Source organism: Scyliorhinus torazame, chromosome 21, assembly GCF_047496885.1.
Source record: "Scyliorhinus torazame isolate Kashiwa2021f chromosome 21, sScyTor2.1, whole genome shotgun sequence".
NCBI classification, from domain to species: Eukaryota; Metazoa; Chordata; class Chondrichthyes; order Carcharhiniformes; family Scyliorhinidae; genus Scyliorhinus; species Scyliorhinus torazame.
In genome coordinates this window covers 117,879,092-117,891,417 of record NC_092727.1, presented here as the reverse complement: position 1 = coordinate 117,891,417, position 12,326 = coordinate 117,879,092, and the positions used below count along the sequence as shown (strand labels likewise).

Genomic DNA, 12,326 nt, shown 5'->3' with positions numbered 1-12,326 from the left:
GAGAGCTGCTCCTTCTTCAGGTGAATGAAGAGGTATGTTCCAGGCGTTATATACCAGATACATCAATGACATTTTTTTCCTTTGGACCCACGGCAAAGAATCACTGAAACGACTACACGATGACATCAATAAGTTCCATCCAACCATCAGACTCACCATGGACTACTCTCCAGAATCAGTTGCATTCTTGGACACACTCGTCTCCATCAAGGACGGTCACCTCAGCACTTCGCTTTACCGCAAACCCACGGATAACCTCACGATGCTCCACTTCTCCAGCTTCCACCCTAAACACATTAAAGAAGCCATCACCTATGGACAAGCTCTCCGTATATACAGGATCTGCTCAGACGAGGAGGAGCGTAACAGACATCTACAGACGTTGAAAGATGCCCTCGTACGAACAGGATATGGCGCTCGACTCATCGATCGACAGTTCCAACGCGCCACAGCAAAAAATCGCACCGACCTCCTCAGAAGACAAACATGGGACACAACCGACAGAATACCCTTCGTCGTCCAGAACTTTCCCGGAGTGGAGAAACTATGACATCTTCTTCACAGCCTTCAACACGTCATCGATGAAGATGAACATCTTGCCAAGGTCATCCCCACACCCCCACTACTTGCCTTCAAACAACCGCGCAACCTCAAACAAACCATTGTTTACAGCAAACTACCCAGCCTTCAGAACAGTGACCACGACACCACACAACCCTGCCATGGCAATCTCTGCAAGACGTGCCAGATCATCGACATGGATACCACCATTACACGTGAGAACAACACCCACCACGTACGCGGTACATACTCGTGCGACTCGGCCAATGTTGTCTACCTCATACGCTGCAGGAAAGGATGTCCCAAAGCGTGGTACATTGGCGAGACCATGCAGACGCTGCGACAACGAATGAACGGACATCGCGCGACAATCACCAGGCAGGAATGTTCCCTTCCAGTCAGGGAACACTTCAGCAGTCAAGGGCATTCAGCCTCTGATCTCCAGGTAAGCGTTCTCCAAGGCGGCCTTCAGGACGCGCGACAACGCAGAATCGCCGAGCAGAAACTTATAGCCAAGTTCCGCATACATGAGTGCGGCCTCAACCGGGACCTGGGATTCATGTCGCATTACATTCAACCCCCACCATCTGGCCTGCAAAATCCTACCAACTGTCCTGGCTTGACACAATTCACACCTCTTTAATCTGGGGTTACCCCATCTCTGGATCTGTAAAGATTTAATCACCTGCTAATGCTCGTATTCCAAGCAGTGTCTGGCATCTTTGAATCTGTCTATATATATGTTTCTGGAACATACCTCTTCATTCACCTGAAGAAGGAGCAGCGCTCCGAAAGCTAGTGACATCGAAACAAACCTGTTGGACTTTAACCTGGTGTTGTAAGACTTCTTACTATCTTAATAATAGCAGGTAATCCTGTGGCTGTCTCTGTCTTAACTTTGAAACTGTTTTTCACAGGATGTCCTCAATGGCCGTTCCCAACTTGGCCCCGTCATAAGGGGACATGGCTACACGCCTACTGTGCCACGCTGGGGCCTGCGCAGACTGTCCCGCCAGAGACCTTAGGTTGCTGATTCTCTCTGGAGTTCTGTAGCGATTTTTCCATGGAGGTAAGTGGGGAAAAAAAGTCTATGTTCGCAGGCCCATGAATTTCTGTCGTGAGTCGGACGTTACGGGCCAAATTAAATCAAGACCCAGTTTGGGTGCACGCAAAACAGATTATCTGGTCATGGTCACATTGTTGCTTGTGGGAGTTTACTGTGTGCAGATTAAAACAGTGATTACACCTCAAACAAAGTACTTAATTGCAGTAAAACGCTTTCAATGTCCAGCGGTTATGAAAGGCGCTATAATCGGTTTCGATGCATGGTTCTCATTAGAAGCCTGTTCTTCAGCTGTGGGCTGGATGACAGGATTCATGAACCAAGTGTTTAAGAGACAATTGCGCTACTTTATAGTGAATTGAGCAGTCAGGATCGAAGCCCAGGCAAAACAGAACGTCAAAGGTGCCCAAGATCTTGGACCCGGCTGGGACGGGACTTTCCAGCCCCTCCCTCCGGCGGGATCTTCCGGTCGTACCGAAGGCGGCCCCCTGGGGCGGGTTTCACGGTGGTGGAACAAGCGTTCCAAGCAAAATACCACAATCATCAGCAGGACTGGAAGATCCCGTCAGTGGCCAATGGAGTGCAGCCTCCCCCACTGGAAAAAGGGGAGCGGGAGGGGTGTCATGTGAGAGTCCCTTTAAGAAAAGGGTGTTTTATCAAATGGCTGCAATGATGTCATTGTGTGGGTGGAGCTGGAATGTGATTCTGTCTTTTACTTTCGTTTTGAGCTGGAAACTGCTGTGTGTCTTAGTTTTGTTTTCAGTTGAAAGCTGTATTCAGACTACAAGGATATTGGAGTCTCTCTCTCTCTGTATGTTAAAAAGGTGTTCAGATCACTTGATAATTTAAAAGTGATACCCGCTTTCTGTAGCGATTTCAAACCTGCTGTCTTTGTTAAAAAGGGTATTTGACTTATGGATGTTGCTAGGAAAGTTATTAAGGGATACCTATAGAGTATTGTATCTATGGGGATTATCAGTGTTGGTAGTTGATAAGATGTTAGCACAGTTGCTTCACAGCTCCAGGGTTCCAGGTTCGATTCCCGACTTGGGTAACTGTCTGTGCGGAGTCTGCACGTTCTCCACGTGTCTGCGTGGGTTTCCTCCGGGTGCTCCGGTTTCCTCCCGCAGTCCAAAGATGTGCAGGTTAGGTGGATTGGCCATGCTAAATTGCTTTTAGTGCTAAAAAAAAATGGTTAGGTGGGGTTAAGGGGATAGGGTGGAAGTGTGGGCTTAGGTTGGGTGTTCTTTCCTAGTGCCGGTGCAGACTCGATGGGCCGAATGGCCTCCTTCTGCACTGTAAATTCTATGATTCTATTTACAGGCCGTGTTTGGGAATCTGATCTACTGTTGTGTGCTGGTGCCTGACAGGAGTTGCAAGCTATGTGCAGAACAGATTGTTCATTATAAAGATATTTAATCTTAACAAACCTGGTTAGCCTTATTTTACAATTGATCACCAGGAACTCTTAAAAAGCACTATAACAGACGGCGATCTAATTACAAATATACTCATAATCACACGGCAGTGCACAGGTAGCAGTCAAAATAATTCCTTGTTCTTTTCTAAAGATATGATAGCAAATCCTTATCAAACCCACGCACACACACACACACCTGACACAATGAGAAAGTATCACAAATGCAGCCCTTGATATCCCAAGATAAGGACAGAAAAGTGATGAGATAAATGTATGTGGTTTCCTGGCATGTGTTACCAGTGAATGAAACTCCAGACCCAAAATTCTCCATCCCACCGCACGCGTTTTCTGGTGCGGCTCGCCCCCGCCGGCAGCAGGATTCTCCGTCCCGGCAGCCAGCCATTGCGGGCACCTCCACGCTGGCGGGAAATCCGCGGGCGTGAGTGCGCTGCCGGCGAAACGGAGAACCCGCTGACGGAGAACCCAGCGCTCTGTCGGGGAGTAGGAGATTAGAAAATGTCCCTCGTGTCACCTACCTCATGTTTTCCATTTCTAACTAAGAAACTCAACCTTTTGGCGAGGTTTTGCTTGCAGACATCCTCAGAGGCGAGAAGCTTGTTGGTCTCATGCCGATGGAAAGTTCACCATGGAGCACCTTTTGGAGAATCCGGTCATCATCCACTCATGAGTTGGCCTCTAGAGCCAAAACATTTCCAATTCAGAAGTGGCGTACATCCAGAGAAGGATGGATACAAAATCACGCAACAGCCCTTTGGCTAAATGTTGAATTAAAGCAGTTAAACGTATACAGACTTGCTAAGTCCAGTGGCCACTGTTGTTATCCTTTAGAATTCCGAAATTTTACGATGGAATTTGTGATAACCCTCACAAGGACCACGAGGGATCAGTAATCGATCTTCCCTTGGGACTTTGTAGAGAACGGGTTCCCATGGTTACAGGCAAAGGCCCTCCCAGCATGGACTCATTATTAGCCCGTTGCTCTCAGGCCCGGAGAGGGTGTTCTGATAGTCCCTGGCTGGGACATTAGTCTTTTACGCCATGGTAGCATCTTTATCTTTTGAGTTAAAATAAACCTTCTTCTTCGTGTCTCCTTGCCCTTGAGATCATAGAACTCCACGGCAAGATAAGGCCATTCAGCCTATTAAAAGGTCAACATTCAAGCATTAAAATTCAAACTCATTTTGAGTGTCTTTGCCTCCATTTGTTTGTTAGAAAGATTTCGTCAAAATAGTTATCTTATGTTTCCTAAAATGTGTTTTGAATTGAGTTTGCAATCATTTAAATGTACCGGATCCAACTGACCTAACTTCACTCAATGTAATATTCTGAGGTCGGTTTCTCTCTAATGCTGCAGACCTCAGCCGCTTTAAAGCTCTACCTCCGAGCATCAGCATCTAGTGTTAGATTCAGCCCAACCAGCAGAGAGAACAGAATCACAGAATTGTTACGGCACAGAAGGAGGCCATTCAGCCCATCGCGTCAGACGCTGGCTCTCACAATGAGCATTGTGGCTTAGCGTCATTCTCCCACCTTTACACGACAGATTGGTGACCCAGTGATGCTCTTGTCATGGGAGTGTCCCTTTTCAGAAATGTTTTTGTCTTATCACATGGTATTGTATGGGTGGAGCTGGGCTGTGGCCCTGTGAGTTTTTTAACTTTTGTTTTCACATTTGGCTGCTGTAGACTCAGAGAAATATTTTGGCCTGTCTCTCTCTTTTCAATTTCAAAAAGTTATTCCAAGGAAGAAACCCAATGTTTCCAACAGTTACCTGCTGTAAAAATGGGTCTTTGGTTTATAGGATCTTGTTATTGAATTGGAACAGTTAAAGGGGGAATTCATTAAGGGTTATACATAGATTAATGTAGCTATGTGGGGTCTTTATGTTTGTCGTTGATAAAATTCTTGCTGTGTGTGTTTATACAAATGTTAACTAAATTCGTAGAATAAAGCTTGTTTTTTTGATTAAAAGTGCCTAAGAACTCTGTTGAATAACAGGTGAAAGGCAGGTTTGTGTGCTCATCGGAACCAAAATCAATAAACAGTTGTAGATCAGGTGATATACTTTGGAGTTTTCTGAACCCAGGCTCATAACCCTTCAATTCCTTCCTATTCATTGTAAAAGATATTGTAATTTGCCAATGATATCCATGAGCTCATCAGTGCAGGAAATTAAGAGTGCGGCCATGGTGGGATATTCTTCACCAAGGTCCATAAAAGGCAGAATTCTATTTGATAGCGGGGTTATTCTCGGCACTGCGGAACTGAGAAACATCCCACTAAATGCGCCCAAAATGGGACTCTTTTATTTCCCATTAAATCGCGCCCAAAGAGTTAGTGTGGTGTTTAATAGAGACTGGATAAGCCCCAGAGATGGAGGTTGCTCCAGCCCTGTACCCTTTACTGTACAAATGTATACAGTTACAATCAGTTAATAAAGACTTGCTGTTGCCATATTGAAGACTACAAAGAATTCTTTAACAGAAGCGTTGAGTAACCAACACTAATATCCGGAATTCCATCCCTACACCTCGCGGCTTCGCTTTCCTCTTTTAAGGCACTCCTTATTAACTCTGCGCTTAATCGACCCAAATAGGAACAGAGTCCCATTGTGCAATTAGCCGAGTTTTTCTTGATGCTTGGAGTGCCAAGAAACACCACGCTATGAAACGGCCATTTGGGTAGATAAGGGGCTGAGGCCACACTTAGTCCCATTTCCTGTACGGAGGAGCTCCGCGCACCGGAACTCCACAGTACAGGGTGACATCAGGACGTCATTTAAAAAAAAAATTTGTAACGCATTTTATTCAAACTTGTATCAAAGTAGGTTACAGCAAATAAACACCCAGGGAAATAATCTTCTCAACAATCAACTATACAGTTTGTACAGATTTTTCTCCTTTTTCATCCCCCCTCCCCATCAGCGCCCCCCCCCCCCCGCCGCGCCCCCATCACCTACCCCCCTACCCCCCTGCGACGAACAGCTCCTCAAACATGGTCACAAACATCCCCCACCTTTTCTCAAACTCCCCTACTGAGCCCCTTAACTCATACTTTATCTTCTCTAACCGCAGAAAGTCATACAGGTCACCCAACCATGCTGCTACCCCCGGTGGCGATGCCGACTGCCACGCCAGCAAAATTCGTCGCCGTGCAATCAGAGAGGCGAAGACCAAGACATCGGCCTTCCTCCTCTCCATGAGCTCCGGCTTCTCTGAAACCCCAAATATCGCCACCAAAGGCTCCGGGTCCACTCCTTCCTCCACTATTCTGGCTAAGACCGCGAACACTCCCACCCAGAATCTTCCCAATTTTTCACAACCCCAAAACATGTGCGCATGATTCGCTGGCCCCCGCCCACATCTCTCACACCCATCTGCTACCCCCTGAAAGTACCCACTCATTCTCGCCCGAGTCATATGCACCCTGTGCACCACCTTAAACTGTATCAGGCTCACCCTTGCACAAGAGGAGGTCCCGTTTACCATTCACAGTGCCTCACTCCATACTCCCCAATTGATCTCTATTCCCAACACCGCTTCCCATTTCTCCTTGATCTTCACCACCTGCTCGCCTCCCTGCTCCCCCAGTCACGTATATATATCCACAATTCTTCCCTCCCCTTCCACATTCGCAAGCAGCAGTCGCTCCAGCAGGGTGTATCCCGGCAATCGAGGGAACCCCTTCCAGACCTTTCGTGCAAAATCTCTAATCTGTAGATACCTGAACTCATTACCCCTTGGCAGCTCTACCCTCTCTCTTAGCTCTTCCAGACTGGCGAACACTTCCTCCAAATACAAATCCCTCATCCTGTGGACATCATTTTTAAGTGGCGTCCCGATCTCTCAACCCCCCGATGTGACCCCCGAACCCCCCCAAGCTCCAACTCACCTACTGGGGACTCTCAGCACCCCCCCCCCCCCGATGTGACCCCCGAACCCCCCCAAGCTCCAACTCACCTACTGGGGGCTCTCAGCACCCCCCCCCCCCCCCAACAGTCCATGCCTGGGCCCAATCCCAATCATGTGAAAAATGCAACCTGGGGCACCTTCACAGTGTCAGGCTGGCACCCAAGGTGCCCAGGTGGAACCAGCAGTGCAAGGGTACCTCTTTGCCCAGAGAGAAAGCACCTGGGTATCTCCAATCCCTGGGAGATGCCCACAAGTGCCGTTCCATCTGGTCCCCATTTGTGGCAACCATCACTGAACAGCACTCACCCAAGATCTCCAAAGCAATTGAGTAGATCCCACGCATTGGTTAGATCTCAGGAATGCATATTAGACTGAGGCTAGCTCTCTCACTGTAATATGCAGATTTGCCAGAAAGTGAGATTGCGTTAGATCTCACAATGTGTGGCAAGCCGGGTAGATCCCTGACGTGGGACCTCCCGGCATCTCCCGGTATCTACTGCGTTGCTTTTCAGGTGCAACGTGGCCGGTAGATCTCACCCAAAGTGTCTTTGACCAACAGTTCGGTCACCTGACATCTCCTTTTGGGGCATGATATCATACTTCATTTTATAATGTGCCTGTGAAGAGCCTTGTGATGTTTCATTTAGTTAAAGGTGTTATACAAATATAAGCTGTTAATAATAATAAGCTGTTTCTCTCTTATCGTCTTTAAATAAAAGAACATCTTTATTTGTCATATTATTGTAAAGCTTTCAATTCACAAACACAGTGACGGTTCAGTCAAGACAACCCAATCATTGTGCTCCTTTGATGTGCAACTGTATCTAATTTAACCAAATGACAAATTGTATTAGCTTACTCAAAAAACAGATTCCCTTGCCAAAGCATGTGCTTCCGTGTTGTGGAGAAGTCACTTTCGTAACATTGCTGTTTTCCCTTCTCATCCAGTGCATCCTTACTCCTTGCCTAATTATTTTAAACGTGTCCATGTTTCACAGTGAAGCAATTCCACGATGTGTGTGTGTGTGTGGGGTAGGTTGGAGCCGGGGGGGGGGGGGGGGGGGGAGAGAGGGGATCTAGGGTCCCAAGTGTCTGATTGCAAAATTATATCCTAATATTTTCATCTGGTTGACATTTCTCAAAGCACTGCTTGTGTACATCTGGGATCATTCTACCGAGATGTTCAGTTATTGTGAAAGCAATCGGGGCAAATGAGGAAATGCCAAAATGGAATGTGCCATCCTTTGATCTAAGAAAGAAAAACGTCAGTTTTGCAACATGCACTTCTGGACAACATATAACTCAGAACAATTTACAAACAACTTTTTTTTACGGTGGAAATTTTGTCTTGCTGTAACAAGGTAGAGTGATGTTGCAAACAGAACTAGCACTGCATTTTTGTCTTAAAATAATCTTTTTTGTCGGAAGACAATAGGCCAGTCATTGTCAAACTGGGAGGCGCATGCGCAGTGCGGCCACTTTTTCTTTTTAATGATCACAGCTTTTTGTTTTACAAGTTCGGGGGGGGGGGGGTTTAATTCATTATATTCATTTATTTTATTCATTTTATTTTTGTGTTTTTTTACAAGTTCGGGAGGGTTTTATTAATTTTATTTCATTCATTTATTTTATCCATTTTATTTTTATTTTTTTTACAAGTTCGGGGGGGGGCGGGGTTATTTGATAACATTTTACAGGGAAAAAAATGCAGAACTTTGGACAGATGGAGACTCCATACTTTCCGACACCGGAAGGCTTCACCTTCATCCAACAGGTTCCATTGGAGGAGCGTGTACGAGGGCCAGAGGGACCCAAAACCATTTCCTCCATTTTTATCAGCAGCAAACAAGGGAAGAGAAAATGGCGGGCCACGCGGGTCGGCCAGCGCGGGTCGTGAAGGTCGGCCAGGTTGGGTCCCGAAGGTTGGCCAGTTGGTAAAAATGGGTCGCCGTAAAAAAAGTTTGAAGAACACTGCAATAGACTTCTCTATTTACAATAATATAGAACAGCATGAACATCCCGTGTGTATGTGATATAGGAAGTAAGCATGACATTACCCTCACATAAATGCCCTCCGTGCCCTTTAGCACTGCGCAGAAGGGTTTCCTGTGCGGGCTGCTGCTACTCACCCTTCACTATCTTTTGCACACTCGTTACCCAGATACATGTGCATCTTGTTGTCATCGGCGATGGAGGTTCCCAGTGGGTGGTATTATCATAAGTGTAAGAATGCAAGGGTTAATGAAATGTCTCGATTAGCAACTTGAGGGAGCTAGAGTTACAAGTATATAAGACATTGATGCTGAGCCTTGTGGGGGAGAGAAGTGAAGGAGTTAGCTGGAGTACAGACTGAAGGAAAGATAGTGTGAGTGAGAGCAGATCATAGTTTATAATAGTGTAGAGATTAGTTGTGGTGAGTCTAGATTATATGTTAATTATCAACTGTGAATTATTTAGGACTACGTGTCTAATCCAAATTAGTAGTGATAATAAATTTATAGCTTTGTTCAAGTTAAAGCGATTTTGTGATCTTTGGGAACACTACGCCAACCATCCTGAATTTAGCAACATAAAGAACACCACACAGTGGAAGTCTCTCTACACAGGAGTCCTTCCCCCTTATCATCGAGGACCTGGGGTGGAGGGTGTTGCTTGGACCAATCCCACACAGTGTCAGTTCACAGACTCTCAGGGTGCTTGTGTTTTTGCGACCTTGTGGAGTCCGTGGAGCACATAGAATTGAATCATAGAATCATAGAATCCCTACAGTGCAGAAGAAGCTCATCGAGCCTGCACGGGCCCTTGGAAAGAGCACACTACTTAAGCCTACGCCACCTCCCAGCCCCGTAACCCAGTAACCCTACCTCACCTTTAGGATACTGAGGGGCTATTTTAGCATGGCCATTCCACCTTTGGACACAGAAGACATGTGTGATGCAGGAAGAGATTAAGTGGCGGAGGGATCTGCGGCATCGTTGCCCACTCAGTGGACGACTGAGAAGTTGGTGGAGTTTCTGATGGGAGAATTTAGAAAGCAGAGGCAGGTGATCGCAGACAACTGGGCAAAAGTGACTGGGCTCTGGAAAGGGTGGAACAGCAATTGGAGACGCAGAATTTGTCGATCCAGAAGGTGGAGGAGACGGCCTGAGATCATGAGAATCGGATTGCCTCCTGTAAGGCAGAGGTGATGGTGATAGCGGAGGGGGAAAATAATAACGAAGGCTAAGACCGACGACCTGGAGAATTGCTCCAGATGACAGAATCTGAGGATTGTTAGGCTGCCCAAGGGCATAGAAGGAGCGAAGGCCACAGAGTATGTAGCAAAGATGTTTGAGCAGCTGATGGGGTGGGGGGGGGGGGGATCTTTGCACTCCCTCCTTAAGTAAATCGGGCCCATTGGGGCTGAGGAAGAAGCTCAGATTTGGGGAGCCACTACAGTGATCATAGTCCAACTTCACAGGTATTTAGAGAAAGAAAACATCCTGAAGATGATGAAGGAGACACGAGAGTGCAATGGGGAGGCCACACAATTTACCAGGAATGGGGAGCTGAACTGGTAAAAAGGAGGGCCGGGTTTAATAAGTCCAAGTCGGCTCTTTTTGAAAGCAAGGTGAAATTCGGAATGGAATACCCGGCCCGCCTGTGGGTCACACTTGGGGGCGGAGATCATTATTTCGATATGCCGGAGGAGGCAATTTTATCAAGGAGCATGGACTGGGGGACATTTGAATGCTTTGGGTGGTTTCACCTGTATGGTGAAGTTTTGGATGGGTGTTTTGTTTTGTTTTGTTTTCACTGGGTTATATTTTGTAAAGGTCTGTGAAATCTGTTACCCTGTGTTTGGGGGTGTGGGCTTTTGATGTTTTAAAGCAACTGTTGGGAAAGTTTGGGAATGTGGGGTATTGGGGGAGTGGGTGCGGTGAAGGATTGGTATGGTGTACAAGATTAAAATCCGGTTTGGGTAGGGGGCTATGTGTGGAATTAAAAAAAATACAAATTGCGTTCCTCCCCAGATGGGGTCACCCTGCTAGCAGAGATAACGGAAGTGGAGTGCGGGGAAAGCTGCGGCTGGATATTTGCGGGGCGGGGGGGTGGGGGGGGCTGGTTTCCTTTGCTGGTTGGGACAATGAGCCTACGGTGGTTGGGTTTTCTTTGTTTGGGGAGGGGGGGTGGTTGGTGGGGGGAGGAGGAACAGTTGTTTTGATGTCTGGGGCTTTGGGGGGGGGGGCTTTAAGAGGGGGAGAGGTGGGCTGCTAATGGTGAAGGTCTCTTTGTTGAGTTGCTGGGTAGAGGAAGGTGGTGGTGACCAACTTGGGTGAGCCTGGAATCTGGGCTAGACAAGGCCTGGTCGATTCCCTCAAGGGTTGGGTCTGGAGGCCCCCAGACTTGTCACAAGGAACAAGAGAGAATTGAATGAGCCTGTTAAGAGATTTTGTATGTTTGCTAATGAGCTTGAAGACAGATGTGGTTTTCTTCCAGGAGACACACCTAAGGATTAGGGATCAAACAAAATTGAGTAAAGCGTGGGTGGGACAAGTGTTCCATTCTAGTTTTGACGCAAAGACAAGGGGAACGGCGGTGCTTATCAATACGAAGTGGCATTCTTGGTGGGTAACTTGGTGGTGGATCCAGGGTGAAGATATGTGATGGTGAGTGGGAGGTCGGAGGGAACTCATGCGGTTTTGGTGAATGTGTAAGCACCGAATTGGGAGGATACGGACTTTAAGAGGGTGCTGGCGGCCAACCCAGATATGGATTCTCATCAGCTGATTATTGTGGGGAGGTGGAGCTTTACTTGTGTGCTTGATCCCAGACTGGACAGATCATGCCCCAAATCCCTCAAGACATGGTGGGTGGCGAAGGGGCTGCTTGGGTTGATGGGGCAGTTGGGGGGGGGGGGGCGGTTGCGGATCGCTGGAGATTTAGGCACCCAAGGGAGAAAGAGTTCTCCTTTGTCTCACATGTGCACGGGGTTTACCCCCGCACGGACGTTTGCTCGTGGGTAAGGGGCTGCCCCTTGGGTGGTAGAGTTGGAATATTCGGCAGCTGTCATTTCCAACAATGTTCTGCACTATGTGGATTTGTGTTTGGAGAGGACGTACGCCCAGCGGCCCCCTTGGACGTTGGATGTGACATTTCTGGCGGATAAGCGAGTGAATAGCCACTGCTATCGGGACGTACGTGGTTGAATACGAGGGAAGGGGTCTCATCTTCCACATTCTGGGAGGTATTACATGCGGTTAATGGGGGGAGCTGATCTCGATTAAGACTCATAGGGATCAGGCGGGAAGGATAGCGAGACAGACATTGGTAGAGGCTGTCATGATATGCGGACACACACATAATGATG

General features: G+C 47.3%; 1 long non-coding RNA gene across 3 annotated transcripts in view; it reads right to left on the bottom strand.

Moving 5' to 3' along the window:
- Window positions 1-12,326, bottom strand: part of LOC140398035 (uncharacterized) — a 117,751-nt gene that overhangs the window by 56,161 nt on the left and 49,264 nt on the right. The window contains exon 3 of one of the 3 annotated variants that reach the window (XR_011937398.1): window positions 8,104-8,225. The exons of the other annotated variants lie outside the window; for them this stretch is intronic. This is a non-coding gene — a long non-coding RNA (uncharacterized lncRNA). Of the gene's footprint in view, window positions 1-8,103; window positions 8,226-12,326 lie in introns of those variants that run through there. 3 annotated transcript variants of the gene reach the window in all.